Source organism: Oryx dammah, unplaced genomic scaffold (assembly GCF_014754425.2).
Source record: "Oryx dammah isolate SB20612 unplaced genomic scaffold, SCBI_Odam_1.1 HiC_scaffold_16, whole genome shotgun sequence".
Taxonomy (NCBI): domain Eukaryota; kingdom Metazoa; phylum Chordata; class Mammalia; order Artiodactyla; family Bovidae; genus Oryx; species Oryx dammah.
Window position 1 is genome coordinate 43,316,457 of NW_024070200.1, and position 10,553 is coordinate 43,327,009.

General features: G+C 42.5%; 1 pseudogene; it reads left to right on the forward strand.

The window, feature by feature from the left end:
• Positions 1-5,788: 5,788 nt before the first annotated feature.
• LOC120875553 lies at positions 5,789-7,490 on the forward strand (annotated as a pseudogene).
• The last annotated feature ends 3,063 nt before the right edge of the window (positions 7,491-10,553 follow it).

Here is a 10,553-nt window from a genome sequence, read left to right on the forward strand (position 1 = left end):
AAAGCTGAAAAGAGAACTATTTCTACCCTTATGACCAAAACAACATTTGAAAGCCTACAGATTCACAAGTTTCTCTGAGTCTACCAGAGTCTTGAAGATGTAAGAAAACTGACTGACTTTAAAGGCAGGGTCTGAAGGTGGTTAGTCAGAAATTATAGATACTAAGCTACAGTCCAGCCAGAGTGAAAATATTCACAACAACAATCATTATGAGAAGATCGGTGGAAGATTTAGCCTCATCTTTGTTCACTAAAAGGCTTTCAAAAGTTTCATATTTGACAGAGTGTTCAACAGAGCAGTTTATAATCCATCTGTGTGGGACAAAGATGTGTAGACCAATTTCTGGGTTAAGATTGATGACTTTAATTTTCTTGTTGAGAAAGCTGTCTGGGTGTGGGCAGTTATCATGAGTTCATTTGAGGTTTGGACAGTTTGTGGATACCAGGCATGCCCTCAGTTCTGGGGCCAATAAGCTGAATCAGTTGACCATGACCTTGGAGCCTCACTGTAGTACAAGTTGGTCCTGAGTAGCAGAGGCAACCAATGAGGAAAGTCTAACCAGAGGGTTAATTTGACACTTGGTGTTTCTGAATCTTGGTTTTTTCATCTGTTGTTGTGCAGTCGCTAATTCATGTCCGACTCTTTGACCCCATGGACTGCAGCACGCCAGGCTTCCCTGTCCTTTACTCTCTCCTGGAGTTTGTGCAAACTCATGTCACTGAGTTAGTGATGCCATCCAATCATCGCTTCATCTATAAGACCATACAATTTGTAATTGCACAATCCTGCCTCTGCTTAACCCACATGGTTGTTGGGAAACAATAAATAGCAAATGAAGGGAGATCCAAACAAAGAAATAATGCCGATGAAGTCATTTGTAAATATTATGCAAATTACATGATTAATTAGCTTATCTTTCTATTCAAAAGTGTTTGATGAATAGTTATGCTGAAGATCTAGTGTCAGTCACTCAGTCAAGTCCAACTATTTGCAACCCACTGGACTGTAGCCCACCAGACTCCTCTGTCCATGGGATTTTCCAGCAAGAATACTGGAGTGGGTAGCCATTCCCTTCTCCAGGAGCTCTTCCTGACCCGGGGATTGAACCTGGGTCTCCTGCATTGCAGGCAGATTCTTTACCATCTGAGCCACCAGGAAAACCCCTGAAGATCTAGAGCTAGAAGCTAATGGAGGACCATGAACACCAGGTGGCAACTTTAGGATGTAGTCTACAAGCAGTGGGAAACCTCTGAAGGTTTTGGTCAGCCAAGTAGCCTAATAAAAATGTTCTTTTCAGAAGACAAGCTAGTTGCCATGTGAGAACTACAGCCCTTTTGATTCTGTTTTCTGAATTCCTCTTGAATTTGTCCTCTCCTCCTGTCCTATGCATTCTTGCCTGGAGAATCCCATGGACAGAGGAGCCTCGTGGGCTACAGTCATGGGGTTACAAAGAGTTGGGCATGACTGAGTGACTGAGCACACACACACTTGTCCTATAGACACTGCCATAGTTCATAACTTAACATCTCTTATGTGAAATAGATACTGCAGTAATCGTCTAAATGGTCTTCTTCCCTCTAACCTTGTTTATTCTGATTCATTGTCCATGTGAACAATTTTTTTTTTCTCAGCCATGCTGCATGGCACATGGGATATTAGTTCCCAGACGAGGATCAAACCCATGACCCTCTGCAGTAGAAGAATGGAGTCTTAATCACTGGACCCATCAAGGAAGTCCTACATTCTCCAAGTCTACCTGGAGAATTTTATCTGATTATTTATTAGTTGATTCAATGTTTACTGAGCTCTATCAAGTACAAGGCCTTGGGAACATGGCAGCAGTTTTTGCTGAAGCGTAGATCTTGACATATTGCTGTTCTCTGTCAGTACAATAAAGTAAAAACTCCTCCCATGGCACACAATGCCATTTATAACCTAGACTCTTAGCAGCCTCAAGGCTTGGCATTCATTTTTCTGCTTTATAATCTTCCTTGTATTCTGTACACAACTGTTTGCTATTGAAGTCATGGAAAGGACTCTAGGATTAGGATTGGGTATGAATTCTGGTTGGGAGACTTAAAAGGGAGATGACCTTGGGTAAGTCAGTTAGGTTCTCAGTTTATTTATTATAAAACATACCTTAAACATCTCCTGTAAAAATCAATGATATAGGAATGTAAATTGACTAGCACAGTGTCGTATCAGTTGATTTGGTCACAAGTAACAGAACACCTGACCGTAGAGGTTTAGACAAATAAATGTACAGAGATTGGAAGTAGTTTCCATCTTGATTCAGTGGCTCAAAAATGACAGGGCTGAATTTCTTGATCTCATGCTGGTCACCTCATGCTCACAGTATTGTTGCTGTGGCTCCAGACTTTACATCTACATTCAAGGAAGGAAAGGGGAAGGGGCAGTGACTGCTATATTACTCTTTTTCATCAGGTTAGTAAAAATCTCCTGAATTCCACATAGAAGATTTTTCATTAGACGGTTTTTTTCACCCAGAAGCAGATCACATGGCCTTCTTCTCTTGTTATGGAGGTTGGAAATTTGGAGAGATGAATTTTCCAGACTGGTTGAAACAAATCATGATTTGTCATTTGGGGATGGGCACCTTGCCACTCTGAATGAATTTGGAGTTCAGTTAACAAGGAAAATGAGCAAATGGTATTGACTAGCATTACTTAATAGTATTTTCTAAACACATCAGTCATTACCAGCATTACTCATTAGTGTTTTCAAATCTTTCCACAATAAGTGGATATGTGTTCATATCACTAAGTATTTGCATGTGGTATGTTGTGTGCTTACACGCTAGCAAAGTAATACTCAAAATTCTCCAAGTCAGGCTTCAACAGTACATGAATTGTGAACTTCCAGATGTTCAAGCTGGATTTAGAAAAGGCAGAGGAGCCAGAGATCAAATTGCCAACATCTGCTGGAACATCAAAAAAGGAAGAGAGTTGCAGAAAAACATCTACTTTTGCTTTATTGACTATGCCAAAGCCTTTGACTGTGTGGATCACAACAAACTTTGGAGAATTCTTTAAGAGATGGGAATACCAGGCCAACTGGCCTGCCTCCTGAGAAATCTGTATGCAGGTCAAGAAGCAACAGTTAGAACTAGACATGGAACAACAGACTGGTTCCAAACAGAAAAAGGAATACATCAAGGCTGTATACTGTCAGCCTGCTTATTTAACTTATATGCAGAGTACGTCATGAGAAACGCTGGGCTAGAGGAAGCACAAGCTGGAATCAAGGTTGCTGGGAGAAATATCAATAATCTCAGATATGCAGATGACACCACCCTTATGGCAGAAAGTGAAGAAGAACTAAAAACCCTCTTGATGAAAGTGAAAGAGGAGAATGAAAAAGTTGGCTTAAAACTCAACATTCAGAAAACTGAGATCATGGCCTCTGGTCCCATTACTTCATGGCAAATAGATAGGGAAACAATGGAAACAGTGAGAGACTTTATTTTGGGGGGCTCCAAAATCACTGCAGATGGTGATTGCAGCCATGAAATTAAATGACACTAATTCCTTGGAAGAAAAGCTAGACAGCATATTAAAAAGCAGAGACATTACTTTGCCAACAAAGGTCTGTCTAGTCAAAGCTATGGTTTTCCAGTAGTCATGTATGGATGTGAGAGTTGGACTATAAAGAAAGCCGAGTGCAGAAGAATTGATGCTTTTGAACTGTGGAGTTGGAGAAGACTCTTGAGGGTCCCTTGGACTGCAGGGAGATCCGACCAGTCCATCCTAAAGGAAATAAGTCCTGAATGTTCATTGGAAGGACTGATGTTGAAGCTGAAATTTCAATACTTTGGTATTTGATGCAAAGAACTGACTCATTTGAAAAGATGCTGATGCTGGGAAAGATTGAAGGTGGGAGGAGAAGGAGAAGACAGAGGATGAGATAGTTGGATGGCATCACCAACGTGATGGACGTGAGTTTGAGTAGGCTCTGGAAGTTGGTGATGGACAGGAAAGCCTGGCGTGCTGCAGTCCATGGGGTTGCAAAGAGTTGGACACTGAGTGACTGAACTGGACTGTTGTGTGCATACAACACCCCCCTCCCACATTGTACTTACACAATTTTTTATTGTGCCTTTTCTCAATACATGGCCATTTCCCACATATTATCATTTTTAGCTTTAAGTTTTATTATTTTAAAATATCTATTTCTTTATTTGGCTGTGCCAAGTCTTAGTTGCAACATGTAGGGTCTTTAGTTGTGGTATGCAAGCTCTTAGTTATGGCATGTGGGATCTAGTTCCCTGACCAGGGATTGAACCGCAGCCCCCTGCATTGGGAGCCCTGAGTCTTAGCCACTGGACCACCAGGAAAATCCCTCATTATCCTTTTTTAAAAGATGCACAGAGAAGATCCATTAACTGACTGCATCATTATTTACTTAACTATTCCTCTTTAGTTGGAATTTTGTTATTTTCTATCTATTATATTATTATAGGAGAGGGAAATTTAGTTAAGTTTATGTTCTGGTCCACATATGTTACACGGATTATTTCATTCAAACCTCAAAACCTTCCTACATAGGAAAAATACCTATGTAGGTATTATTTCCATTTAACAGATGTGGAAGTCTAGGTGCAGGGAAATTAGTTTGCCCTAAGTTCTACAACTAGTGAGGAGCAGAGTCAGGATTCACAGAGAAGATGCTTTATCTACAAAGGCTGTGCTTTTTGATTGGAATCCACACTGAAATGGACATTTGTGTGGGTGTATCAGTCGTGTTCAGATCCTCTTAGCCTCTCTGGCTTTGCAGCATGTAGTCCAGGCTCCACTGCCTCTATAGTGACCTCATCAGTATAGACTTTGTCCAACTTCATGTCAGCCCATGCTACTGCACTTCTCTGGGTGCCCGAGGGTCTCCTGTGGAATCTGAGGTGTGAGCCACTGAGGGACTCTCTGGACATTCACTGGTCTGTAGCCTGGAAGTTTGAAGGAATTAATGCCCCGTGAAGCAAACTTTGACCAATGGGAGATGGAAACCAGGGTATAATTTCTGCACTTCCTCCTTGTATATGGACTGTGTTGATTCATGGTTATTGCAAATGGCCTTGTTCAAGGTGGTCTTGTGACATCAAATAATCAGTTTTGCTTAATACCAAGCAATGGGTAGCTCCCTGCTCCCCCTATGTTGATTCTTTCTCCTTGTCTTCTTCATTCTCCTCCCCAGTTCCCTGATAATGAAGTTCAGTTCAGTTCAGTCGCTCAGTTGTGTCTGACTCTTTGCGACCCCGTGCAATGCAGCACACCAGGCCTCCCTGTCCATCACCAACTCCCAGAGTTTACTCAAACTTATGTCCATTGAGTCAGTGATGCCATCCAACCATCTCATCCTCTATTGTCCCCTTCTCCTCCTGCCCTCAATCTTTCCCAGCATCAGGGTCTTTTCAAGTGGGTAAGCTCTTTGCATCAGGTGGCCAAAGTATCGGAGTTTCAACTTCAACATCAGTCCTTGCAATGAACACCCAGGACTGATCTCCTTTAGGATGGACTGTTTGGATCTCCTTGCAGTCGAAGAGACTCTCAAGAGTCTTCTCCAACATCATAGTTCAAAAGCATCAATTCTTCAGTGCTCAGCTTTCTTTATAGTCCAACTCTCACATCCACACATCACTACTGGAAAAACCATAGCTTTGACTAGATAGACCTTTGTTGGCAAAGTAATGTCTCTGCTTTTTAATATGCTGTCTAGCTTTCTGCCCATGGACGCCGCCAAGAAAGCATTGTTGAAGCCTTCCCCGCCTCCACGGCCGTCATGTCTAAATCAGAGTCTCCCAAAGAGCCTGAACAGCTGTGGAAGCTCTTCATCGGAGGACTGAGCTTTGAAACAACCAATGAGAGTCTGAGGAGCCATTTTGAGCAATGGGGAACGCTCACAGACTGTGTGTTAATGAGGGATCCAAACACCAAGCACTCCAGAGGCTTCGGGTTTGTCACATATGCCACGGTGGAGGAGGTGGATGCGGCCATGAATGCAAGGCCACATAAGGTGGACGGAAGAGTTGTGGAACCAAAGAGGGCCGTCTCAAGAGAAGATTCTCAAAGACCTGGTGCCCACTTAACTGTGAAAAAGATTTTTGTTGGTGGCATTAAAGAAGATACTGAAGAACATCATCTGAGAGATTATTTTGAACAGTATGGGAAAATTGAAAGTAATTGAAATCATGACTGACCGAGGCAGTGGCAGAAAGAGAGGCTTTGCTTTTGTAACCTTTGATGACCATGACTCCGTAGACAAGATTGTCATTCAGAAATACCACACTGTGAATGGCCACAACTGTGAAGTGAGAAAAGCCCTGTCTAAGCAAGAGATGGCTAGTGCTTCATCCAGCCAGAGAGGTCAAAGTGGTTCTGGAAACTTTGGTGGCAGTTGTGGAGGTGGTTTTGGTGGGAATGACAACTTTGGTCGTGGAGAAAGCTTTGGTGGTCGAGGTGGCTTTGGTGGCAGCCGTGGTGGTGGTGGATATGGTGGCAGTGGGAATGGATATAATGGATTTGGTAATGATGGAAGCAATTTTGGAGGTGGTGGAAGCTACAATGATTTTGGCAATTACAACAATCAATCTTCAAATTTTGGACCCATGAAAGGAGAAAACTTGGGAGGAAGAAGTTCTGGCCCCTGTGGTGGTGGAGGCCAATACTTTGCCAAACCACGAAACCAAGGTGGCTGTGGTGGCTGCAGCAGCAGCAGGAGCTATGGCAGTGGCAGAAGGTTTTAATCACTGCCAGGAAACAAAGCTTAGCAGGAGAGGAGAGCCAGGGAAGTCACAGGGAAGCTACAGGTTACAACAGATTTGTGAACTCAGCCAAGCACAGTGGTGGCAGGGCCTAGCTGCTACAAAGAAGACATGTTTTAGACAATACTCATGTGTATGGGCAAAAAACTCGAGGACTGTACTTGTGACTAATTGTATAACAGGTTATTTTAGTTTCTGTTCTGTGGAAAGTGTAAAGCATTCCAACAAAGGGTTTTAATGTAGATTTTTTTTTGCACCCATGCTGTTGATTGCTAAACGTAATAGTCTGATCATGACGCTGAATAAATGTCTTTTTTTTTTTTAATGTGCTGTGTAAAGTTAGTCTACTCTGAAGCCGTTTTGGTAAACTACCCCAACAGTGTGAAGTTAGAATTCCTTCAGGGTGATGCCAGGTTCCATTTGAAATTTATTTACAACCTGCTTGGTGGAGAAGCTGTTGTCTTCAGAACCTTGGTGTAGTTGAACTGACAGTTACTGTGTTGTGACCTGGAGTTCACCATTAAAAGGGTCACCCATGCAAAGTAATGGAGTTTTTAAAATTTTTTTGGTTATTAATGATTGTTGGTACATCCTATGCAATATATCTAAATTGAATTATGGTACCAGATAAAGTTACAGATGGGAATGAAGCTTGTGTATCATCCATTATCATGTGTAATCAATAAAAGATTTAATACCCTCTTGAAAAAAAAAATGCTGTCTAGCTTTTCTTCCAAGGAATTAGTGTTAATTTCTTGGCTGCAATCACCATCTGCAGTGATTTGGAGCCCCCCAAAATAAAGTCTCTCACTGTTTCCATTGTTTCCCTATCTATTTGCCATGAAGTGATGGGACCAGGGGCCATGATCTCAGTTTTCTGAATGTTGAGTTTTAAGCCAACTTTTTCACTCTCCTCTTTCATCAAGAGGCTCTTTAGTTCTTCTTCACTTTCTGCCATCAAGGTGGTATCATCTGCATATCTGAGGTTATTGATACTTCTCCCAGCAATCTTGATTCCAGCTTGTGCTTCCTCCAGCCCAGTGTTTCTCATGATGTACTCTGCATATAAGTTAAATAAGCAGGGTGACAATATACAGCGTTGACGTACTCCTTTTCCTATTTGGAACCACTCTGTTGTTCCATGTCCAGTTCTAACTGTTGCTTCTTGACCTGCATACAGATTTCTCAATGAAGTAATAGTAAACAAATGTGTACAATTTCAGCCTGGCTTTTTGGTCAACCCAGGCTGAGACTGTACATAATGCTATTTATTTAGGATGATTTCCTTTGTCTAAAAGTGTTCCCATAGTGGGGTTACTGGATTAAAAAATATGAATATTCCTATGGTTTTGAGAGCTTTATGATTGACTTCAAATCTACCCCCCCCCCCCCGGCCCTTGGCTCATCCAATCAATGAATATTGTTGGGGAAGAAGAAATTTTCCTGTCTTTTTGTGTTATTCTAGCTGACCTAAGAATTAACTTGACATGAGATAGATTAACAAGAAATAAATCAAACAAAAGTTCAGTAACCTGTGTAAATAGGAGAGATCCAGGAAAATTGAGTAACTTGCTAAAATCGCCAAAATCCCCAGTTGATTAATTATTTTTCATTTGTTTTTTGTTTTTTTGGCAACACCAGGTAGCACTTGGGATCTTAGTTCCCCACCAGGCTTCAAACCAAAGCCCCCTGCACTGGAAGCTTAAAGTCTTAACCACTGGACAGCCAGGGAATTCCCAATTTTATTTTTTTTTCAAACTTTAAAAAATGTTATTTTTGGGTGTGCTGGATCTTCCATGTTATACGGGCTTTCTATAGTAATGGAGGTGCGGGACTTCTCGCTAGTTGTGGTGCATGGACTTCTCTTGTTGCAGAGCACAGGCTGTAGAGTACAGATTCAGTAGTTGTGGCACACGGGGTTAGTTGCCTCGAGGCCTGTGGAATCTTCCTCGACCAGGGATGGAACCTATGTCGCCTGGATTGGCAGTTGTATTCTTAACCAATGGACCAGCAGAGAAAGTCCTCGTGTGGCAAATTTTACTCCCCTCTATGTCTCTCGTCTTTGTCAGCCTGACTTCACTCATTACTGCACTAAGTGTAGAGCTGAGATCCTCCTGGGAATGAGTTATAAAGAAGGCTGTAAACAGAAACATTTTTTACCACATACAACCAACATTGGTTCAATGTTAATATGTGGGAAAACGTCATCTTTGCAGAAAGGGAATTTTAACCATGTGAGTTATGTTCCCTAGGGGAAAACCCCTAGGCACACAGCTTCTAGGAGTGTGCTGGCCCCTGGCAATTGCTCTAATTACCTGTGAGCTAATTAGAGACCATTATGTATTCAGAAGTGAGATTTTCATCCTTCAAAATTTGCATCTTCAGTGAGGAGCTCATTCTCTATGCATCACAAGGTGAGTGTTCCCTGCTGATTTCTTCTCCTCATATATAAGCCAGGCACACTCTGGGACTGCTTTAATCAGAAGGCCATTAAGCAGAGCCCGAAGAAGCCAGGAAGAGGAAGCCGACTTCTGGAGCACACAGATGGGTCTGGAGTCTATCTTAAGAAAGAAAACAACTATTTGGAGAGAGAATTTGGACAGCTCTTTCCAGAGGCTACTTTTGAGTTTGTTCAGTCATAATCAGAGGCTTTCCAGAAGAAACCGAATATCAGACACCTCCCTGAGTAAGAATGACCATTGTTAGGGTCCTTCTAAGATTCTAGGAGGACCCTGTCTTTCTTTCTTTTCTCTCTTTCTTTCCTCCTTTCTTCTTCTTTTTTAAATTGGGGTATAGAAGCTATTGTTTTCCCAATAGTCACATATGGATGTGAGAGTTGGATCATAAAGAAGGCTGAGCACTGAAGAATTGATGCTTTCTAACTGTGGTGCTGGAGAAGACTATTGAAAGTCTCTTGGACAGCAAGGAGATCAAACCACTCAGTCCTAAAGGAAAGCAACCTGGAATATTCACTGAAAGGACTGATGCTAAAGCTGGAGCTCCAATATTTTGACCACTTGATGCAAAGAGCCAACGGTCTTTTCTTGGAAAAGACCCTGACACTGGAAAAGGCTGAGGGCGGGAGGAGAAGAGGGCAGCAGAGGATGAGATGGTTGGATGGCATCAATGACTCAATGGACATGAGTTTGAGCAAACTCTGGGAGATAGTGATAGATAGGGGAGCCTGGAATGCTGCAGCCCATGGGGTTGCAGAAAGTCAGGCATGACTTAGCGACTGAACAACACCAATATTTACTTTACAATTTTGTGTTAGTTTTTGCTGTACAACAAAGTGAATCAGCTGTACACACATGTATATCCCCTCAGAGTTGAGGTCTAACTGTCAGTTGAGATGATGCAGAAGATAGAAATAACGAGGGCTACATGACTAGAAATCTGAGGGTAGGGTGATCTTGAGGTCAACTTGATCCAGGGGTGCACTTTCCATTTTCCTGCATTCCTCTTGGCTCTCCTTTACTCAGGCCAGCAACAGAGTTCTAGACCACCGAAGGGTGCAGCGACACCCAAAGAAAGAACCCCCAGCAACCTTTTCTAGAGTCTCCTTGGCCCAGTTGGGTCAGTCCTAAAGGCAGAAGAAAACCTTGTGCTGATTACCATCATCCTTGGGTCTTGACCCATTCACTGGTGAGAGGATGGGAACACCAGGACTGACGGAGATGAGCCAGGATGCACCTGCAATCTGCCACTCGTTGGAGGTCGGGTCGAATCTACTCACTGGCTCTGAGTCTGGTCCTTCCCCCACCTCAGGCACTGAGGA